The following is a 15295-nucleotide window of genomic DNA, read 5'->3' on the forward strand; positions in this document are numbered from 1 at the left end:
TACATCTTGTTTTAAAGAAAAACCCTTCATACTTTCTCTTTTTCTGTCCTACAAGCCTGGGAGAAGGTTCTTGTGAACACTTCTGAAACTGCTGGAAGATTTTTCTCTTTTAAAAATTCTCTTCATAAGAAGAATCACTAATCATCACTAATGGTCATAAGGTGATGTCATTACAAAATCCAAGACTCAAGTTCTCTAATGTCAGTACCCATCAAGTTGATGAAAATTTTCACATTGGTTCTGGGATTTTCATGCTTCTATACTTACCATGTTTCTTTCTATTTGAAGATTGACATTTAGATTATAGTTTTCTTTAGTTAGATGTCAAGCACTTTGTTCTATGTGCAGTACTTTTCATTATGTTTTTATAAAGTACAGGCACAGGCAAGTCCTGATCTGTGGACCTTTAATGTTACTGTAACAGAAATAACAATTTTCAGCCAAGTTTTCTTTATTTGTTAAGATAAATTCAATTGAATCTGCCAGTAATAAGTAATCATTGTCAATAATGGTGGTCTAAGGTGAGACCTTTTCTCACAAAGTGCAAGCTTGAATAGATGACTGTTTCCAGAGGTTGTGTTTGCTGGGCTATTCCATCTGGAATCAGTGAAGATGTAAGTGTATAAAACTAAAACAACCTCACTAAGCAAATAAAATTGCCACTTTTCTCAGAGGCAAGAATGAGACTTCTATTCAAAACACGGTTTTGAATATCCCTTATTTTATAGCAGTCAATTTATTTATTCAAGACTCAGATAGGACATCTGAACTAGTTTAGAATCATAACAATCTGTCTTCTCCACATTGCATTTTCATTAAAGAGTAAGATTTACAGTTCCTAAAGTAATGAATACAGTATATTCTACTGAAGAACTTGATATACTTTCCCATCTGCATCTCAAAATGTATAAAGTAGTATTTGTTTAAGTTATTACATTAATAAAGAATTGAGTAATCAGAGACTGTATTTTTTCACCCTGATAAATTATAGCAAGAATATGTGATGATAATGCCATTTCTTTGAGGATGAGAGTACTGGAAAATTGTCATCCATTGCAGATGACTGTCATTCATCATTAAGGACAGTTGTGAAGTGTAGGCATAAGGGATCTAGGAAATGGTCATGAAAGGTATCCATCATTGTCAAAGCTAACCAGAATACTCCGTGGGCAGTAGCTTGACTTGTATAACTTTGTCTTTGAAAGCAGGTTCAAAGGCAGTCAAACTTTCTTTTGTCAAAGTAGTCACATGAATTTTCAAAACCCCTTAGAGCAAGCAGCTGGGATTATTGAGGAGATCACAGGATGCTGCTATTTGATTTGTAAAATAGTTTAGACTAGAGAGATGCTTTCACACAGCACAGATCTGAGCTCAAGCAGGGGTGTTGGCAATCCTTTAATGCTGCTGAGCTCTTGAGGTGTCAGGATTGTGCAGAAATGAAAATGTTCTCTAATTTGGACTAGGAGGCATAGCAGAGAAGTGTGTATTTCTCTTCTTAAATGAATCTGCAGAAAATCAGTACAGGATTTAGGCTGACCACCAATGCCAAAAACACACAAGAGACATTATTTCAGCAAAATATGACAGAATCTCACTGAAGTCAGAGCTGAGATAATTTCTAGTCATATTTTACAGTGTCTTAGTGTACTCTGATTGGAATTGAGTTAAATTTCTTCATTTTTCTTTCTTGCTGTGTTTTGGATTTGTGACTGAAACAGTCACAACAGTTGATAACACGCCACTGTTTTGGCTATCACTGAGGAGTATTTGTGGTGCCAAGGTGCTCTCTTTTCCCATGTCCCTGCTATGAGTAAACTGAGGATGGGAAAGAGGGTGTGAGGGGACACAGCCTGCACAGATGAGCTGAATTGACCAGAGAGTTATTTATTGTCACAGAGTACCATTCTTGGCAACAAAAGCTTTTTTGAGGAGGTAGCTGTTGCTACCAGTGGCTGAGCATGTCTACTTGTGGGAGGTGGTGAGTGATTGCCTTTTCATTATCTGGGTTGGATTTTCTTGGTTTTAGTTGGTTTGTTTGGTTTTGGTTTGTTTTTCCATCTTTTTCCTTTATTGCTGAAACTGCCTGTATCCTGACCAACAATTTTTCTCACTTTCTCTTTTCCTATTCTCTTCCCCATCCTGCTGGAGGAGGGGGAGTATGGGCTAGCAGCAGTTTGGTGGTTGGATGCTGCTTAAAATCAGCAATGAAAATAATGTAAAATTAACTCAGAATTATTTGAGCATTTCTAAATGAAAATATTATAGGTAAGTATCAGTCCACTAATTAATTGTAACAGTTTCAATATTGGTAATTTTAAAGATGCAAAGCACACTGTATTATATAGTAGTTTGTTTCCATTGTAAATGGTTTTATCAAAATTTTTAGTTTTATTCCAATGAAAAAAACCTTAGACTAAAACTGACCCTTTTGTGAAAACAGTTAACATTTTGTTTTTAAGTCAGGGATTATTGTGTGTGCAGACATAGTACATGGATATATTGCAATACAGTCATGCATTATTAATTTATACACAGTTGGAATACGCGGTAGTTATTGTTTTGTAGGTGTATACAGAGCATGCAGAGAAATGGTTAGACAGAGCTTGCAATGTCTGTTTGACAAGACCATTGAAGCCAAATAGCCTAGAGAAAATGGAGAAACCAACTCTATGGAGGGCAATAAAATTATCATAATCCACAGTAGGCAGTATATATACAGAAATAACCAGGAGAGCTAAGAGCAAGTCCAAAAGGTGAGTAGCTAACCATGGATAAATGACAAAATAATCTGAACACATGCAAAAGCAGGTAATAGGATAGTGAGCGGTTTCATTGGCTCATTCAGGGACCAATATTGTTGAATTAAAATACTCAGATATTTTGCTGAAGAGCAAAATTATTTAATTTTGTAGAATTTGTTGTCTTAGAAATTTCTAGGAGATACTGACTTTGGATCTAGTCCCTTCTGGCAGTAAACTACAGTTGGAACCCTTGAGGTAAAATGAAACTAAACTGTAGAAAATTCAAAATTTTTTCATTATATTTTTGCACACAGTTATAAATAACATTTGAATTTTCCTGACATATAATGTTACAGAGACTTGCAATAAACCTTGCAACAGGTTTTAAAAAGCCAAAGAATGGTTATTAATGGATGTCTAATATGAATAGCTATAGTAACAGTAGTGCTATTAAAACTTATATGCCTCTGGACTTCTTGGATAAGTTAGCCTCTGAAAGTGTGGGTGTGGAAGCATAATTACTTTTTAATGTTGCTTAACCCTTTCCCTGAAGCAACTGGTGTTAGTCATTTTGAACCATATTGGGCTAAATGTGACATTGCTCCTATTAGGATTGGTGAGATCAACAATATACAGTACTCATAAAGCTCAGCTAAACGCTAATTTACTATGAAATTGTAGCTGACAAAAAGCAGTTGTTAATAGTGAAATATCAAAATGAAGGGCTTTTGTGAATTTCACCTGGGTTTCAACTCTGCCTTTTAATTATCTTCATTACTGATGCTGAAGTAACTATAACCTTGCTGATGAAAAAGAAAGACAACTGCTAAAAGGTGACAAGAGAGACCAGTCCTATGAACGGAGTTAGATCACTTGAAAAGCTGAATCCATTTTAAATAAAGGTTATTTTAATTAAGCCAAATGCTAAACATGTCTGTGTAATGGGAAGTAATATCCTGGAAAACACTGACTCTGAGTTATCTGCTGATCGTGGTTGAGAAGAATTTTAACACAGATAAGGTGATTTATATTTGAGCTGAATGTACAAAATTATGCAAAGAGGTCATTTTGACTATCTATTCAAAATTGATGAGACTGATGCTACAATACTAGTACAACCTTTTTGCCCACATTTTTAAGTTTGAATGACGTTAGGGAGAAATTGAGAATTCAGAAAGTGTGCAGAGAAGAATTAATATTTGGAGGTTGGCAGTGAAATCCTTATAAATGCACTATCAGGGCTCCTTTGATGTAGTTTATCAAAAATAAGATAGAGAAGTGGTTTGTTGAAATATCCTGGTTTTTTTTTAATGCATGGAGAATATTGTCTGTTAACATATAATTCTACATTTTATTTGAGCAGAAGAGAGAAATAAAACAAAGGAAGCAAAACGTAAGCAAATAGCTGTAATCTAAAGACAGATAAGACTTAATTAGCAGTTGGAGTTATTCTACCCAAGGAAGTGTGTTGCTTCTCTGGTGCATTTGGCACAAGACTTGGGTCTTCACAGAAAATATGCTACAGAAAAGGGTAGTATTGATTTCTGCACAGGAGCAGCAGAATGGAATTTGATGTCTTTTGGTAGGTGATTAAGTGGTTTCTTGTATTCTTAAATAGTATATTTAATACCCTATGACAAATTGAGTTCACTGTAATTGCAAAAAAAGGCTTGACAGTGATTTTTAAAATATCCTTGAAGTTATATTTTAACATCCATTTTTAAATGGAACTCAGTTCTTTGAATTCCCTGTAAAATTTGCATAAAATAACCTAGGAATTATTTCAATATTCCACCTTGCAAAATATAACTTGATTTATGAGAAGAATATTGTAGACACGAAGCATCAGTGTCTCTGTTTAGAAGTAACTATTTCAGAGACATGAAGGTATGTTAACCACACCTGCCTGCCTCACACCTCATGTTCTACATAAACAATTATTTCTCTCCCTCATAATATGGGGCCTATGTGTTGGACAAAATTTTCACTTAGATAATCAACACCAAGTCATACATAGGATGTCAGAAAGTATTTGTTGCTAATAGCTAGTCTTTAGGTTTTATACTGAAAGTAACTTCTGATGGTTTCTTGCCTTGCTTGAGCTTACAAGTGGAGTGTATATTTTATACATTTTTTGTGTTTGTGTATATATATTTTACAGATGAAGAAAGTGTGTGCGTATGTACACACATGCATACAAGTATTTTAAAACAGTTTTGCTTTATTAATGCTGTTGCACTAGCAACACAGGTATTTTAACTTCAGTAATGTAATGTAAATGACCAATTTTTTAAAGAAATGCTTATCAAGAGTAAGATGCTTACTTTTAATTCTGAAACAGAACATTGCTTAGGGAAGGGGCTTCATGAAATCTTCCTAATGTCTTGCCTCATCTATTAAGTAAATACCCTAGGTATGTAGAAGGTGTGCTATGCATCTTAGTCGGGCTAGTAAGACACTGAGGCTGATGCTTCTATATGAAACTAGATTTTCACCTGTCCAGTTCCTTCTCAAAAGCATTTGCTTTGGTGAAATTGTTGTCTCTTCTCTGTTGCTAAAATATTCCTTTTGTGCACCAAAAGCCCACAAAGACTTTAGCAATATTCACACTTTTTTTTTTCTCGATACTAGCAACATTCTGCAGTGCTACATGGATTTTGTTTGGGTTTTTGTTTGTTTGTTTTCCTGAAAACTAAAAAAAACCCTAGTTTAGGAGTTACAGGGACAACATGTAAGGCATCTTCAGTGAAGGGCAGTATGTGGAGCACTTAGGACTGCCCTTTTTTTGCTAGCTTTTTATATGGTAAACTTGTTACAAGGTGATACCAGATGTACACTGTTGCTAGCCAAATCCTCAAAATATAAGTGGGACTTCATGATAGCAGACCTGGTGTTGGACTTCTGTGTAGGTGGAAATTTTTAGCCATGTAATTTTTTTCTTTTTCTATCTGTTTCTAAGTCTATTTTACAGTTTATTTAGGTTACCATATTCACTGGAGACATTAGAAAAAATGAAGCTGTTGTTTCTACTAATCCAGATCCTGGAAGCTGTTTAATACTACTATTCATGAGATACCTGAATGCCTGATGAATGTGATTATTCATCAAACACGTTTTTCAATTGTTTGCTATAGCTTCAGGTCTGAATAAAACCTGCCTCCTGCAGAACTTTCAGTTTTGAATTGTTTCCCTGCACAAACTTTGATATGATTTTTTTTATTAATAGAATAACTCCGGTACAGATATGGTTTAAAAATCCTGATTATGGGAGCTGCAGTATTTTAGACCAAGTGCTTTGTTTGTATTAAGGCAGTACATGCAAAAATTCTGAAAGTTAAAGTGAGTCAGAATGTCCTTGTCTGTCAAGTTATTTCCTCTGTTTAATGTCTGAGTTTCCTCTGAGCAATTCCAAGAGGCTTCTTCCAGAGTGCTGTACACAGCGTTTTCAAAGGCCACTCGTGCAAACTGAGCAGCTGCATGACAGAAGCCATCTGCAGTCCAACAACGGACAGTTGTTATTTGAAAGTTCCTTTTCTGGGAGTAACCAGTGAGAAGTGTTTGAGAACACCTGGTTTGAATATATAGTTCTTTCTTCTGTTGCTCTATTTAATCTGTCTAGTTAGAAATGCTAAGATACTTAGCATTAAGCCTCACACATAATGTTATGGGAAGTGGTAGACCAAAATTCAGATTTTCTTGCTGTCCTGCCCTTTCACCAGTTTTTCACCAAACACAGCAAAAGTACTGTGGGTTGTAGCCCTATGGTCTGCATCAGATTCAATCTTGGAATATTGTAACTTGAGTCTATAGATTGAATTCAGTGGGTTAAATTCTAACAACTTTCTGAGTATTGATTTTCAGTTCTAGAAAGAAGAGGAACCAGCCTCATTAAGTGTGCTGCTTATTGTCATAAGAGAGTATATTCTAGTGCACAAGATGTATCTGATGGTTGTTTGCCTGTGCACGTACAAATGTATTCTTTTTCTTGCCCAAGTCTGACACAGATATGATATATATGAAATGAATTGGGATATTTTTTGCAATTCTGACAGTCTGTGCTTCTCTTCTACTGTTGTACCTTCAAAAAGTACAAACAGAAGGTGAAACTAAGCTTCCATTTTGTAGCCACAGTCTGTTCTGGTTTTCCAGCTCTTCCTTTACTTGTCTCCTCCTCCACGTGGCAATTCATTGCAGGTGCATCACTGCAGGGGAGATAGTACTGCAATAAAAGGGTATCTATTTGCAAAATTATCTCCTGGAAATTGAAATTAGCATAGTTGTTAGTGTTACAAATTAACCATGCAGAAACTCAAAACCAGGGACTTAAAATATTCAAATCTGCAGTAATTTTCTTTTCCAAGACATGATAGCCTGTCTACCTGACTGAATATTTGGGTTTTTTTGTTTTGTGTTTTCATTTTAATTTTGGTTTTTTTTGTTTGTTTGTTTTATTTTCAAATAATATTCCCATCCCATAATGATGAAGTTGTCCTGGCCACAGTAGAGCTCAACACACAAGTCTAATAAAAATACTTGGTGTTTGATTCCAACTTTTTTTTCAGCATAGTTTAAGCTGACAAAAATCCCAACTAAGATGAAAATATATAAATTATGGCAAAGCAGGAAAAATACGTGGAAATGTAACAAAAGAGATTGTTTTAGGCATCACAAATATAGAAACAGTTGAAACCCAGTGTTTCTGAATGGTTGGAATTGTGCATTCAGCAGTGTGTCCTCCTATTACACCAGGCCCAGACCAGCTTAGGTGGCCACTCACCAAATTAACTTGGCTGCCAGTGTAGCAGCTGTATTTGGCTCTCCACGGTGTCTGTAGGGTGATGGATAGGAAGATAGCACCATTGTTTCCCATTTTTTCCATGTGTTCTTATGGCTGGAGAAGGAAAAGATACAGAGTATTTTGCACTAGAAAATTAATTCCCTTCATTGAAAGTAATGACTGTGCTTTTCTAACATAGAAGTGTTACATTCCCAAATAAATATATGCTCAGTCAAGTTCTTCTCTGGCTACATTCCTGCCCATTTCCACACTAGTAAAGAAAAACAAGGGATGTTTTGACACCAGCTCACACTTGAGCAGCTACAAGGGTGTTGTTTTTTCCTAGCTGCTGTGGTAGCTATTATTGTTTATTGTATGAGCCACGGTGCCTTGGAAACCCAGGCTAAAGTCATGCCCTGTTGTTCCAGATAACCTACAGAGTAATAGTAAGAATAAAAACCCCAGGTCCTTACCACCTCTGACAGCTTGCAGTCTCATTTTAAGACTGAATGCAATGAGTAGATAAAACAGAAAAGCATGTTTGGGAAGGCAAGAGTATAAAGCAGGTCCAAAAATTAAAAGCAGAGGTCTCAGATAATTGTCTTTATGACTATTTTATTTATTTGCTAAATGCCATTTGGAATTTCTTGCTTCCTCAAATTTACATTTAGAGTGTGGTTGTAATGCATATCTGGTTTAAAGTTTTTATCTACTACCACACATGGTACATGGTGTGGCACATTTAGAAGATTTTCTGTTATTTAATATGAGTGATGACAAAGCTTAATGGTTTTTTTGCATTGATATGAGATTGAGTATTCTTGCATTAAAGAGAGGGTTAAAACAATCAGGAAATTCTGTAGGCATGTGAGTATTAGTTATATGTTAGCTGAAGAGGCTGGCTTACCTTCTTTCTGTCTTGAATGGGCATTTCAGATACCTAAATTCAGATTTCATATAAGTAGTTGTGATTGTGAACATGCAAAGGAAGGGAAAACTAGAATGTAAGATAGATTAGTTGTAATCTATTTTGTATAATTGTGAAGAAATATTTTGCTTGCATTCAGTGGTGCTCATCTCTTCATCTATTTTTCATACCTCTAGTATGCTCTAACTTTGAGAAAATGCAAGTGCTTGAAATGAAAGGATGGTATTCATAATGTGAATGAGACTATGCTATGCCTCAAGACAAAGTTGTATTCTTTTTTACTTTCAGACTATTTTGTAGATCTTTGCAGCAGCATAGAGTGATGGTGGTTGGATGTCAAGAAATTAGATTCAGGTAGGGACTCTGATCAAGTTCACTTACTAAACTCTACAAAAGTTGGAGAGTTTGGGGGACGGGTATAGTCATTTGTTGCATTCAATTAACTCTTGAGAATCTAGGTGATGTACTCTATTCAGATTATTTTGAGAGCTATCTTGCTGAATATCCTAATGTATTCTCTTCAACTGGGTTATTCAGTACTCAAAAATTAGTCCTAATTTTAATTATTTCCCAGTCCGCTAGTTATCTATTCAAAAACTATCCCATGGTAGGGTTAAGGTTCAACAGGAGTAGAGTCTTTTAGATTGGTGCTTGAAGTGTTTGTATGAGTCATATTTCATGTGAAACTTTAAGCTGAAAATTCCTTGTTTTAACAGCTCCTCCTTTCCCAACAAAATAATAAAAAACAAGTGGAGTTCATGTTTTGGTTAACAAATTTACAGAATCAGAATCACTTAGCTAGGAAAAGACCTCTGAGATCATGAAATCCAGCCTATGACCTAACACCACCATATCAACTAGACCATGGCACTGAGTGCCCCATCCAGTCTTTTCTTAAACTCCTCCAGGGCAGTCACTCCTCAACCTCCTTGGGCAGCCCGTTCCAATGTTTCATTACGCTTTCTGTGAAGAAATTCTTCCTAATGTCCAACCTAAACTTCACCTAGTGCAGCTTAAGATTCCTCTTGTCCTCTCACTGGTGTCTTGGGAGAAGAGACTGACCCCAACCTGGCTACAGCCACCTTTCAGGGAGTTGTAGAGAATGACAAGGTCCTCCCTGAGCCTCCTTTTCTGCAAGCTAAGCAACCCCAGATCCCTCAGCCACTTTAAGACTTGTGCTTCAGGCCATTCATCAGATTCATTGTCCTTTGGACACGTATTTTCCATTGCCACTTAATTATGTGCCTTATGTTACTTGTACTGTGCATCTACACCCTGTGACAAACCTGAATGGAAATCTTGGCTGCAAAGAGTGATGTTCAGGATCAAATGCTCTTGCTTAGATACACCTCTGTCACTGCTTGAATAACAGCACAGCAAGTAATAGTAAAGAAAATTATTTTATGGATGAAGGCTTTTTGCTTTTTGCTCTCTAACACCTGGATGTTTTAACTTTTCTTTTGCAGAAAGCCACTTTACACTTCTGTTTTTCATTTAACTAGTGAAAGTCAGATATATCTCCTTCCAATGTGTCAAGTGTGATGGTACTGTAAAGTGTTTCTCCCTCTAAGATTTAAATGCAATTCTATCCTGCCAGTTCTTCACCCCCTTACACATTGCTGGGAGTAGATAATTCCTACTCTGTTTAGGTCTGATTTTAGGATGTATTTCTTTTAAATACAGTGATAAGTTTGAAAAGAGTTTGCCCCATTCTTTTCCTAAGCTTTTTGTGTACAAATGAACTTTTGTTCGTATCCCTTATTCTAGGAAATAAAAAATAATAAAGAGCTTAAAAAGGCTCCTTTATGAGTTTGCTGGTATTTTTTCTAGGGACATGTTTTTAGATTGTGAGATTTGGGTGTTGGATTTTCTTCAGTGAGAGTATGCAGCACATTTTCTGGTCATCCTGGTTCTTGATTTTTCAATAGGAATCAGATGTATTGTTCACACTATCCTTTCAGTGGTCTTCAGTGTGATAAAATATTAAGCATGTCAGATTTTGAACAAGAATAATATCTTAGATAAAGGAAGGAAATTGTCTAATCAGTCAACTGTCTGGTTTGAGGAAAAAGGCTTGGGAGATCTCAGTTGTGAAGGCAGTTCTTTACGAGGCTGGGGAGTGACAGACACCAATTCCTTGGCTTTAAAACATGTTAATTCTACTGAGAAATTCTACAGTTGCCTAGATCTCTATTACTCTGTCTCAAAGGTTTTCATGCCTATGCAGAATCCTATTTTGGGACCTGGCACTCAGAATGTAAAGCCAAATTTTTAATTAAAACCCTACATGTTTTGCCTTCAAAAATATTACTTAATTGGATTAATCAATATGTATGGAACAGGGAGAAACTCAGACAGGAAATTCTTAAAATGGAAACAATTTGAATCAATGTTTTAAAAGAAATATTCACAATGCCTAAAATTAAAAATAGCCTGAGGGGAGGAATAGGAGGATTTATATCTAAAAATGCCCCAAGAGAACTTCTCTTGTGAAATTCCCCCCAAAATAAATATTTTTCTGATCAACTTTGGATAGAGAGAACTCATTATTCCATTAGATATAAGCAGGGATCAGTTACTGTATGAAACACAGACCAGATGCATTCCCTTTATACTTTGTACTATCAAACTGCCTTTTATACACATTCCCCACATGAAAATTTGTCTTCAAAATCCTCCTGGAAACAAAATCAATATAATAATAATTTTTATAATGAGTAGAAAAATGTGCAAGAAGAGGAAGGACATTTTTATATCTTCTAATGAAGTGCTGTGCACAGATTGGTGGGCTAGCACTGCCTCTGGGCCAGTATGGCGTGTGCTGACATGTGGAATGATGTCACTTCACTTGCTCAGCCTAGAACTACTTTTTGGCACAAAACTTCTGATAAACCAATAAATATGTGCAGCCTCCAAATGCAACCAGTTTTATATGAGCTAGCTCACCTGTTTTGCCAGGGTATTGCAGCTCCAAGCATTACCTTCTCATAATCTGGAGGTCCTTTAAATGGCTTGCCTAAATGCCAGAGTGAGAGAAGCAGAATTGAAAATGTATGCTCCAAGCTGTTAGTTTATCTATTGCATAGCCCATCTTTCCTTCTGCACTGTGAAAAGGCATTAGAATTACATTGTTTTCTAGAAGTGAAAATCACAGGAGAAAAGGATCATTTAATACCAAGTTAGACACTTTTACAATAATTGTTCCTGGTCCTAATTCTAGAGTAGTCTATAGGCAAGGATTTTGATAATTCTTGGTTCTGGATTTTAGGCCTTGTTCTGTTTCCCTGTACCTCATATTAACCTCACATATATTGGCATCTAGCAAAAGTCTTGTCTGTAATACAAAAGAGAGTCTGAATGAATTGGGAAGTACAAGTTAATTGTGAACATAATTGCACTTCTGGTGGATAATTGCAATTGTAAGTCAAGCAAGACAGCTTCTAACACTTGGGTCAGGTTTTTAATTCTGTGATCTAAATTATTAATGAAGATATTTTCATAAGCTTTCTGCATAAAAAGTGACTTCATAACAGAGAGGTCAGCTGGTCTTGTCTTCCAGCCTTTATAATTCTCAGTGATAATCAGAAGATGTTTTCCCATAAATGTATGCTGTTTTTATGCATGCTGACATACACACCAGACGTAGGTGGTGAATTACTTAGAAGCTTTATGAAGCAAAAATTAATTCTGTAGGTTCTAGTTCAAAGAGTGATTTAATACCTTGGGAATCTTGAAAGCCATATTGAGTCTATTATGGAAAGCCCAATGCAGACCACTTTTCACAGTGTGGCTGCAGTCAAATGAAGTGGCATGATGCATAAAGAAAACAAGTTGATCAGTACAAGCGTATATAATAACATCATATAAATCAGTAGTGTTTCCACATCTGTTAGACGTCTGCATTGAACACATTATATCTTGAGACTGATACAGTGTCAATATAAGAGGATTTGAGACAAGCAGCAAGGTTGATTAGGAGTATAAAGATTTTTATAAGAGGAGAGTGAAAGGTTGAGATTATTTATGCAGAAGATGGATTGAAAACTTCTATAACCTGTCTCCTAAAGCAAGATTTAAGAGCCCATCCAGTATCTTCAAATAGAAAAAATTCAAAACAAGTATACTAGAATTTTGTTTTGTACCTGAAACACAATGAAATGACGGAATTCAAGGTCACAAATACGGAAATTTAAGATAATTCAGAAAGATATTTGGCACCCTTTTCAATTAGAATTTTAAACAATAAACATATGAGGTTTTAGAAAAGATAAATCACTTTAAAGTGCCTGAGTTAAGCAGCCAAACATATACTTCCCCTATAATGGTTTATTGCATCTTCTTGAGGTGTGTCTTGGCTCATTGGCATTGTGAACATTGAGTAAGAGTCAGGATATACAAAATGGGCAATTATTTGTATTCATGGTGACAGTTTTGCTTCCTTTGGCAATCTGAATTAAGTTGTATAATTTATCTCTGCTCTGTTTGTCAAGAAAAAAAGAATGGATGGCAGCTTTGATTTCCCTTTCTGTCCCCAGAAAGAAGATGTCATAGTTGCCTTTCAGAGATTCAAAGGGTCAAATATTTTGAAGACTCTTTCATTCACATATCATGTTAATGAGGTCTGGGACTACAGAAAATATTGAATTCTGTGCTTCTTTTCTGGCATTTTGCTACTTAGATGAATGAGAGATTGTATACTTTACGATTTCAGGGATGTTGAGTTGGAAGCACTTACTGGTGTGTTTTAGTCTAAAAACACTCATACCTTGAAATTTTTTCTGCCTCTGAGTGTCTCAATTTCTGTAGTGAGACAACTATTAACAGTCTTACCGTGATAATACGAAGAACTTAATACATTCCTAAGAAGTTTTCTTAAAAAAAAAATAATTCTTAGCAAGAGTGTCTCGTCCTCCTACTCCAATTTATGTAACAAAAAATTCCAAGCCTAAAATGTAACCCTTCTTCATCAGAGCACTTGAAAGCTGAATCAGAATCTGAATTCAGAAGCTACTTTTTCTCTTCACAGATTCAAAACCTGAAATCCCATTGGTGTTAGCTGTCAAATTAGCAAGCTATGGCTGTGATTAGAATGTCTTAAAGAGAGAATTTCTGCTCAGTGGGATTTTCTGGGGAAAAAGGAAATAAATTGTGTTGTGGAGTTAAAGGAATAAATACTGGAATTTCCCCCCTTGCCCTCCCCCCAAAATAACCCCCAAATTAGTTAATTATAGTCTGTTAAAATCAGAGAATATTAATGCTGAAAATGCAGATCAAGCAGGTCAAGAGCAAGTTATTTAGTACCATGTCCAGGCCAGTCTTGAGTTTTGATTGTTTTCTTCAGAGTGAAATTTCTTTTCCTGATTTATGGTATCAGAATTTTCCAGGTACCAGCTGGTGGCTGTTGTAGCTTGTCCTTTCCCTGAGCAGAGATTTTGCTCCCTGATGCCACTAGAGTTCTTAGGTGCTCCTAGGATCTCCTTGACCCCAGTGGCTGACAGAAAGATGAGTCCAAATAGGGTGGATCCCCTCCAGGTGCAGGTACACACACACGTCTGTGTTAAAAGGTACTCTTAGCCAGTGTTTTGCTCATCTTTTCCCCCAAGGGACACCCCAACTCACCAGCTGCTCCTCAGTTGGATCCAGTATCCCTGTTCCCAGCCTGCAGGGTGGTGCCTGTCAGTCCAACCAGTGGACCTTGTCCTCCATGGCCTATTCAGCTGTGGGAGACCACGTCACAGGCTTTGTTAAATCAAAATAGCGCACACTGCTCATCCTTCATTCACCAAACCAGTCCTGTATTCATGCTAAGATCTCAGGTGACACAGTTCAAATGTATCATGTTTATTCCTGGTCATTTCTTGTTTTTCATATCCTGGGAGTAATTTTCTGGAGAATTTGATGTGTGACCTTCCCAGGCACTGAGGGTGATCAACCTGTATTTACCTAGAGTAATGAGGGCAGAATTTGAGCTGTTTGTTCAATGACCATGGTCAGAAGTTTGGCTTTATTATGTGATTAATTTTCTCCCTCTTTGCCTCACTGCTTGGCTAAAAATACTCTGTTAGAACAATGCCAAGGGTCTGGGATTAAAATTCTGTTAACTCAGAAAAAAAACCTGTTCTAAGGACAATTAATTTGAGGTTACTTGAGAACTTCCATACACGTAGCTGTTTAAACATGGAATGTGGAAATGCTGGTTAGAGTGCTCTCAATAAGCAGAAGGGAAGGTAATAAGAGGCAAATCACAAGTGTTCATAAAATATAGCATGACTTTGAGCACTGTAATAAACAGGCTATTCAGTCTTGCTACGGTACAAATACCGGTGGTAGTAAATCTGTCAGACACTCTGCAATGCTGTGAGGAACGAAAGAGGTTGAAGGACATTCAACTGGGCAAGGCCACAGCCAAGAGAGTTTGATAAAAACCTGCACATAACTAGAAGGTATTACGGACTAAAATAGAGGCAGAGTGATTGGTGTGATTCACAAGTGTCTGATAGAGAATGATCAAATAAAATTAAGGGGGAGTCTGTCAGTAAAGATTGAATAAGATGTAGACATGCTCCCATGTGAATCTGAAGGACAGCCCATGAGCTCTGAAAACTGAATAGAGTAACTAACAAATACAAAAATTTTATCAGTCTCATATGAGCAGGGAAATAAAGAGAATGCTTTTATGAGAATCCATGTGCCTAGCAGCTGTGATGCTCTGAAGAGGATCCATTGAAATTTTTGTGGAAAAGTTGCTGCTGATCCCAGTCAAGGTAGATCAAGATATTAGTGTGAGTACAGACCATGTTTGTCAGAGTAATTAGTCCAGGAACAAAGGTGAAATGCATAAGGAGTGGT

At 36.4% G+C, this 15295-nt stretch overlaps 1 protein-coding gene across 2 annotated transcripts in view; it reads left to right on the top strand.

Moving 5' to 3' along the window:
* ABCA13 (ATP binding cassette subfamily A member 13) overlaps positions 1–15295 on the top strand; it is a 165693-nt gene that overhangs the window by 79103 nt on the left and 71295 nt on the right. The gene's annotated exons all lie outside the window — the stretch shown is intronic.

The sequence above is a fragment of the Passer domesticus genome, chromosome 1 (assembly GCF_036417665.1).
Source record: "Passer domesticus isolate bPasDom1 chromosome 1, bPasDom1.hap1, whole genome shotgun sequence".
NCBI lineage: Eukaryota > Metazoa > Chordata > Aves > Passeriformes > Passeridae > Passer > Passer domesticus.